Source organism: Aquarana catesbeiana, linkage group LG01 (genome assembly GCF_042186555.1).
Source record: "Aquarana catesbeiana isolate 2022-GZ linkage group LG01, ASM4218655v1, whole genome shotgun sequence".
In the NCBI taxonomy this organism is placed as follows: Eukaryota; Metazoa; Chordata; class Amphibia; order Anura; family Ranidae; genus Aquarana; species Aquarana catesbeiana.
The window spans coordinates 77,536,858-77,545,806 of record NC_133324.1 but is presented as its reverse complement, the minus strand read 5'-3'; the positions used below and the strand labels follow the sequence as shown (position 1 = coordinate 77,545,806).

At 44.2% G+C, this 8,949-nt stretch overlaps 1 protein-coding gene across 1 annotated transcript in view; it reads left to right on the top strand.

Annotated features, from left to right (window-relative positions):
• Positions 1 to 950: 950 nt before the first annotated feature.
• The window catches only part of PDZD2 (PDZ domain containing 2), a 496,705-nt gene continuing 488,706 nt past the window's right edge, over positions 951 to 8,949 (top strand). The window contains exon 1 of the mRNA XM_073620669.1: positions 951 to 1,042. The gene's annotated coding sequence lies outside the window, so the exon portion shown is untranslated. The remainder of the gene's footprint in view (positions 1,043 to 8,949) is intronic.

The following is an 8,949-nucleotide window of genomic DNA, read 5'->3' as shown; positions in this document are numbered from 1 at the left end:
GATCTCTGTATACATGAGGATCTGGGATGTAGGATGGATAGATGAGTGTTGGGATCTCTGTATACATGGGGCTCTGGGATGTATGAGGGATGGATTGGATGAGTGTAGGGATCTCTGTATACATGAGGATCTGGGATGTAGGATGGATTGGATGAGTGTTGGGATCTCTGTATACATGGGGATCTGAGATGTAGGAGGGATGGATTGGATGAGTGTTGGGATCTCTGTATACATGAGGATCTGGGATGTAGGATGGATAGATGAGTGTTGGGATCTCTGTATACATGGGGCTCTGGGATGTATGAGGGATGGATTGGATGAGTGTAGGGATCTCTGTATACATGAGGATCTGGGATGTAGGATGGATTGGATGAGTGTTGGGATCTCTGTATACATGGGGATCTGAGATGTAGGAGGGATGGATTGGATGAGTGTTGGGATCTCTGTATACATGAGGATCTGGGATGTAGGATGGATAGATGAGTGTTGGGATCTCTGTATACATGGGGCTCTGGGATGAAGGAGGGATGTAGGGGGGATGGATGGATGAGTGTAGGGATCTCTGTATACATGAGGATCTGGGATGTAGGAGGGATGGATGGATGAGTGTAGAGATCTCTGTATACATGGGGATCTGGGATGTAGGAGGGATGGATGGATGAGTGTAGAGATCTCTGTATACATGGGGATCTGGGATGTAGGGGGGATGGATGGATGAGTGTAGGGATCTCTGTATACATGGGGATCTGGGATGTAGGAGGGATGGATGAGTGTAGGGATCTGGGCTGGATGTAGGTGGATCGGGGTGATTTATGGATGGATGAGGGATGGATGGACTCTAGATATACACATGGATTGGAGGTGGATGTGGGCGGAGCTTTCGGCACACACAAGGTTGTGGTTGGCTGGAGGGTGTGGTCTGTATATAGTTGGGCGGGGTCGGTGTTGGAGGAGGCCGGGCTCGGTGTAGATCGGGGAGGACGGTCAGTATTGTCGGAGGTCTGGGCGGTCGGTCTGTCTCATGTCGGAGGACAGCAGGCAGGTAGGTCTCCGCTTTTCTCCTATAGGGATCAGTAGGGACATTTCTGGGCTGAGTGTCCGATCAGCACCGGGGGGTGTGTCGGATCTTCTCTGATCTCCATCCCTCCTCCAGACACCCCGATCTCTGTACCGGACACAGGATGGACACACCACTCCGGTAAAGAGCTTCCTATAGTGATTGGCTGTCACTCTACACCTGGCCCCGCACTGACAAGAGGTTCTGCATCAGTTGCAGTGATCAGGTGTCCCGAATCTTCTCCCATGTCATGTGTCTTGATTTGGAAAATTACCATTCATTTTTAATTCACTTTTTATTTTATTTTATTTTATTTTTTTTTCTCTCCTGAAGCCAGCAGTGGGTTTATAATGACCTTTTTTGCTCAAATCTAAACTGTAGCTGTTGACATATTTTCATTCAGAGAATAGAAACCTCCAAAGTCAAGATCAGCCAATCAGATCAGCCCCTGTCTCTGATCACTTTATAGACACAAATCATACAATGTTGCTCTTTTTATGAAGTTTGCTGACATCACAATGGGACATTTCCAGGTGACAGCTAAAAAAAAAAAAAAAGTTAATCTTGGCCAGCAGGAGGCCCTGAAAATAAGTCGGTGTGTGTATACTGGTGGGCGTGTTCCCTGGTTCTGGCCCCTCCCACTTTATAAGCTCATTGCAGCCACTTTACTAACGATGGAGCATGAGAGGGAGGTTGCAGGGTACAGAATGTGGTGAGCGCTCACAGTGTATAATCCAGCTGTAGATCAGCAAGTGGGAAGGGAGTCAACCCAACTGGGGGGAAAAATGTTTTTTTGCTAGCCGTACCAAAATTCCACCATGCTGACACCCATCAAATGGACAGGAATAAAAATAAAGATCTTACAGGGGCTCTAACCTGATGGGGGGGGGGGGGGTTGTAGCTTTTGCTTAATGTAATCCTCTGAGATTTTCATTCCTGTCCATTTGATTGGGAACCAGTATGGAGGAATTTGGGTACGGCTACCAAAAACCATTTTTTCCCCAGTTGGGTTGACTCCCCTCCCACTTCCTGATCAGGTGACAGGTGTCACAACATTAGAATTCGCCTCAATGGGGACACTGGTCTCTAAAAGTTTGCCACTTCCCAACCATGCAATATCCAATCCACATCTTGGCTGGAGTTCCGCTTTAATGCCTTGCTGAATGAATATATAAGTGGACTAAAAGGGCGGCCCTTCATTGAATCTGTGTTAATCAGATAATGAACCCCAAAAATGTAGTTACCCCCCCCCCCCACACACACACACATCCAGTATCAACCCTAGAGATTTGATGTGATTTTGTCAAATTTTTTGCAGATTTGTAAAGGTTTGGAATTTAGGTGTTAGGATTACATTGGGTGTTATGGCTAGTTTGTCTAGATCAGCCTTTCTCAAGCACAGAGGAACCCTTGATATAATTTTCTGGTCTTGGGGAACCCCTGCTAAAAAAATGACTATATCTACAACTCATGATACATTAGTGTGATGGTCAGTGAGAAGCATTATCTCCTTACAGATAGCTAAAAAGATCAATGATGTCAGTGGGAACTTATCCGAGAGGCAGAAATTGTTCAAGGAACCCCAAGCAACCTCTGGAGGAACCCTGGTTGGGAAATCCTGGTCTAGAAGCTGGATGTTGGAAATAAACATAATCCCTTGGCACGGCCCTTTTAAGTGGGCTTTGATGCCCGGGGGAGCGACGCGGCTTCTGTATCATTTGACTGCTGTGATTGGCTCTCACTGCATTGACTGGGATCCCGTCGCCATAAGAAGCCTTGACCAAGAGTTGTTTGTGTCAACTCGGTCACCTCCATGCCATGGACGTATAGGTGCCACAGCTTGGTGCTGCCTTTCATGCTGAATTGTACCCATCATAGCAATTCATAATTGGCATATGATGGGGGGGAGAAAATATTAAAATGATCAGTAGATCCAGACATCTAGTCAGCTGAATTCACACCCAACTCCTTCTTTTTGCTGGAAAAAGCCTAGTCCCACTGACCCCATGCCTTGCCTATTGGTCCTTTTAATGTTGTAGATGCCCCATGGACCAACAGGAGGGATTCAAGAAGACTGGTGAACCAATCTTGGCTTGTTCATGAAAAGTGGAACGTTGTTGTTATACAAGTCCAGCTACCTGTGCCGCTGGATTTATTGAATGCTTTGAAATTTGATTTTCATCCAAGAGAACCTCACACACACCCTTCACGACCAGGCCAATTTTTGCGATCCAGCACTGCGTTGCTTTATCTGACAATTGTGCGGCACTGTACCCAAAAAAATTGATTCCTTTTTTTCCCACAGATGGAGCTTTTTTTTTTTTTTTTTTTTGTGGTATTTGATCACCTCTGCTGTTTATTTTTTGCGCTATAAACCAGAAAAAAAACCTGACAATTTTGAAAAAAAAAACCCAATATTTTTTACTTTTTGCTATAAAACATCTCCAATAAAAACATTTACAAAAAAAATCTTCATCAATTTAGGACAGTATGTATTCTACTACATGTTTTTAGTAAAAACAAATATCCCAATAAGCGTATATATTTATTGTTTTGCACAAAAGTTATAGCGTCTACAAATGATGGGATATTTTTATTTATTTATTTATTTTTATTTACTAATAATGGCAGCGATTTCCCCCCCCCAGGACTGCGATATTGCGGAGGACAAATCAGACAACTAAATTACACTTTTGTCTTTTTTTTTTGGGGGGGGGGGACCAGTGACCCCAATACAGTGATCAGTGCTAAAAATATGTACTAGTGACACTGGCTGGGAAGGGGTTAACTTCAGGGGCGATTTGAAGGGTTAAGTGTGTCCCTAGGGGGTGCTTGCTAATTGTGTGGGTTTCTCTGATGGAGTGAAGACTGAGATCCATCTTCTCCCTTGTCAGGAAGGCGATCTGCCTTGTTTACATAAGCAGATCGCTGTTCTGTCTCTCTCGGGAACGATTGTGGGTGGCCAGCGGACATCGGGTCTGCTGGACCTGCTGATTGGTATCCCCTGTGTCTATTGCAAGAAATCACATGCCCCCCCCCCCAAGTGTCTATTGCATGGTTTCGCGCAATAGAGCCGACCTGTCGCGGTAAATATGTCGTAGGCGGTCGGCAAGTGGTTAATTGTATGCACAGTCTAAATTGTCCAGTTTGGGTGTGGGGTGTCATTTTAAAGAGGTTGTAAACCTCTGACATGAAATATGAACAAAGCATATTTTTCTGTAGTGTGTACTTGTCTCCGTTAAGAGCTAACAAGTTTTCCTGACACTCAAGGGAAATAAGGTGACAGGGGAGGGGCCTCCACCTGATTGACAGCCTCAACTCTGTTCCTGTGTGCAGGGAGGTGTGTCTCCTCCCTTCAATCAGCTCTCAGAGCTCTCCTCACAGTGTAAGTTCTTTAGCTCTCCACCCCCTTATTTCTGAGCCCCCAGACATCTTTAAAAATTCTGCTTTTTGAACAGATGTAGAAAAGAGAAGACTGCAGATAAACGGGTATAACTTATATAGAATGATTTGTTTCATCTCTGTGTATCACCTGAGGATAGTCCCTTCACTGAGAATATGTAAGCGTTTACAACCTGTTTAAGTTTCTGATGGAGGGCTAGGGTGACACCGCTACTCCTCCTATATAGTACAGTGAGTGATCGTTGTCAGAAGAAGTGTGTTAGCGACAGGATCACAAATTAATGGAGCCACCATATTTAAGGACTGGTAAGCTGCAATATAATAAAGCTGAACCTTTAGGCCCCATTCGTACTCTGCGTAGCAGGAACTCGTGTTCCACTCGCTATTTTGTATGGGCGATTTATTTTATTTTTTTCCACGTGATTCCGCATGTCAGCATAGGGCAGCTCATTCACTTCAATGGCCTGCCCAATGCGTGTTTCTCGCCCCAAAAGAAGCTCCTGCTCCTTTTTTTTGGCGACAAATTTCACATGATTTTTAAAAGTCGCGTTTTGCTACGATTGCAGCGCAATTCTGTCGTGCAATTTCCCCTCACTGTCACCATGTTTGGGGTGCCGTTTTAGAATGAATGACATCAAAATGCAATTTGGAATCACGGAAATTCTGCCCAGGATTACAAATCGCCAAGAGTAAATGGGGCTTTAGTCTTGCACAGTTGTACAGGCTCCTCCCCTGTATTTAAAAATTGACTGACTGATTTCCCTGCACACTGTGTACTTCTCACAGTGTACATTAGATGCTTCACCACATCAGATAGAGCCCACCTCATTTCTTGGTTAGGCCATTTATTCTGTTCTATTCAATAATTTCATTAGCATGTCGATGAGCAGATTAAACTTCAGTTTTACATTTCTGTTCTTGGGATTAGATCCACTTTAATAGAACATTTTGTTTCTTCCGAACCATGAATATTAGAACAAAAAAAATCAGACATGGGAAATTTAGCTTTTCCTCTTTACATGTTTGTTATTATGACGTCCTGGAGTTTTCTCATATAGTATGTATTTCCAGCCAAACTTTTTATATTTTACTTTTGGATGGAGTGGGGAAGGGTTAGAACCCCTGGTTTCCCCTCACTGTCACCATGTTAATGCATTACCCAGACAGGTAGTGAGAAAAAAAAAATTCTAATCCGTAACACAATTCTAAATGAAATATTTCCCTCACTTCCTGTTTGGTGACACCGTTGTCACTGTGATGGGAAGTAAGGGGAATCTCTCTAACAGAAGCCACCATCGCATTGCAGTTCTGACCAGGGTCTAATCCTTCCCCTACTGGATTCGAAATGGAAAAAGAGAAAAAATGGAAGAATTTTTGTTTGGACTTGCACTTTAAATTGGCAGTGGCTGTGAAATGGTTAATTGGCGCAGTTTGACTTCTTCCAAGTGAAATCTTCCTAAGCTTTCCCTGCTGAAAATGAATTTATTAGTTTCTGTTCCTCTTCCACCCCCACAAAGGAAAATCTGGGGGGACAAAAGTTAGAAAGTTTGGAACATTAGCTGTGCTTGTACCATGACAACATAGGTTTTGGTGGCAGTTTATTTTTTTGGAGCTGTATAGAATTCACGTCATACCTGGAAGCTGATGTGTCCCCATTTGCCAAATGTCCTAGCGTGTGGTTTTATAAAGGATGGCTGGATAGTATTTTTGGTGAGTACTGAGAACTGTAGCATGTTATTAATGAGTCTTTTATGTCACACGTGTAGATTCTGGTTGTAGAAAAGATCTGTACGACCAGTTTTCACCCTTGTTGAACACATGCTGAGATATATTCAGTTACAGGGTAAGCTTCCTAGGGACGGTGTTTGAGATCTTCAAGTTGGAGAACAGATGTCTATGTGAAACAGTGTGTTGCTTAGGATAGTATACTTACTGTTCTCAGATTGTTTTATGGGAAGTCTAGTATTGACTATGAGATAGTGGTCAGAAGATCTTGACCTGATTGCCCATCAGAATTGGAGTACGAAGCTACAGTTGGCCATAGATATGTAGTCTTTCCTGGTCCCACCATTGTACCTCATGTCTAGGTAGCCCTTAAGAAATCCTGTCCTGAAAAAATAAGGATGCATCCATTGTTGACTTCACCTTTTGAAAGTACATTGTTGCTTGGCTGCCTTGATGGCTCTTGCTCACATTAATGATTTGGTGGGAGCTCGTTGTCGTCAGGCTTTTTATGGGAAGTCTGGTATTGACCATGAGATGGTGGTCAGAAGATCTTGACATAATTGTCCAATGGAATGATGTCAGTATTAAGCTACAGTTGGCCATAGATATGTGTTTTTTCTTGGTCTCACCATTGTACCTCAAGTCTAGGTAGCCTTTAAGGAACACGGATGCTGCCATTGTTGACTTATTTTGAAAATAGCTAGTTGCCCAGCTGCCTTGTTGACTCTTGCTCACATTGATTGGGTGGATGCTTGCTTTCATCAGGTTGTTAATGGGCAGTCTAGTATTGGCAATGAGATGGTGGTCACACGATCTTTCTAAGACTGTCCAGCAGACTGGTGAAGCTACAGTTGACCATAGATATGTAGTCTTACCTGGTTTCACCATTGTACCTCATGTCTGAGTTGTTAATGGAACCTGTCATGAGAAACGCAAAGGCTGCTTGTTGAGTAGTTCTTTTGAAGAAAACTAGTTGCCTGGCTGCTCTGCTGACTCTCTTGCTAAAATACAAAGGCACAGCCCACCTTTTGGGGCCATGTTCCACCCATAATTTTTAGGGAGCAAGAAAACATGGTTGCATTCCTCATCCCCCTACCCGCAAACCACCCCCTGGCTACTTGGGTGAACTGCAGAATGCTTCTCTGCTGGAATCTGTTGATATTTGAGTTCAGCATGGCTCTACCTGCATGGCTCCGTCATCCCTTCACAAGGATCTCTTAATGGTAAGGCTACAAGTCCCATCTCCTTCCATGGTAGACACAGATTTCACTGGCTCTGGTTTAGTGATGTCACCACACTGTGACAGTGTAGTCCATTGTTTAGTTCCAACAGCCCCATACCTGAAGTTCTTTACCTCCAACTCCAGGTCTGTATGTCTGTATGGGCCTGGGTCTGAGATGTAAAGGATGCAGGAGCTTGAGCATTGCAGTTGCAATGCTCTGCAGACTTGAAAGAAAAAAAAAATGTAAAATAATGTGGGTCCATTTTATTAAATTTTTGCAACAGTCGACTATGCCTTTTTAAGGCACAAACCTGCAACAAAATGTTGTAATGCATGTGTATATGTACGCTGCACTATTGTATTCTGTCAGCGGGGACTCTCCCTCTGTCAAAATACACTGATCAGTGCTGCAGCTAATTGCAGGTGCTGATCGAAGAACATTTTTTCCAACAGTCCCGTTCAAGAGAAGATGATCATTTGGTTCTCTTGAAAGGGAACGGCCATAGATGAATCAAATTTGGCCACTCCCTACTGAACCCGCCAAATTTCAATCATTCCATGGCCAGCTTTAGTATGCTGGAGTCAGGTTGAAAACCAGGCAGCTAGCATTTTCAGAGGGAGTTCAACAATGGTAGCTTGTCTCATGACAGGTGTGCTTCAAGTGATGTTACCTTGTACCCTGCCTCCACTTTCTGTGAGTTTCATTGATGTCTTACTTAAAGTCCAACTCCGGGCAAAATTTATTGATTTTTCCCATGCAGTGGGGCTGTACCTGTTCTGCATGGTTAGCTGCTCATTTTGTCTAGGGGTTAACACAGACACTATACTCACCTGATCCTTCTATCCTCGGGAAATCGTCGCTCCCCCACGTCCAGTGGTGGACTTTTCCTTCCTGACAGAGCCGATCTATGGAAGTGATGACATCAGGAACAGTCCTCCCCACAAGACCGATGGACCGTGGAGAAGGGGAAGGGGCAGGAGCTGAAGGAACCGGTCTTGCACTGGGAGGATCAGAGGATTACACGAGTACATCTCGGCTCTCCGAACCCCTAGACAAGAATGAGCAGGTACTGCATAGGTGGAAAAAAAATAATTTGCCTGGAGTTCAGCTTTAAAGTAAAATAAGGTAACAAAAAGATCTCTCCTACAGGTTTTCCTTACCTTCAGGGTGGACAATGCGCTTCCCCACCCGCAGGGTGGCACGTTCTGTAGCAGTTCTGTTTTGCCTTTCTCTGAATTATCGCAGCTTGAATTGATCTTGAGCTGAATTTGATGGACCTTTCTAGTAATTAGAACTGTTGTGTCTGCCGGATCTGACTGCAGAGGGATGCATTTGTTAAAATGGGAGACACATGTTCTCTGCCGGCTTGGAGTCTTTGAATGGGGATCTCTGACTACCCTGTGACCCCCCCCCCCCCCCCCCACCATCCCATCCTCATCCTGTGATCAACACAAGCACACAGATAACGGTGGGGGTGAGAGGGACCCTGTGTAGCTGGAACTTCAGTCTTCCTAGGGCAGATGATTTTATCATATGATTTTC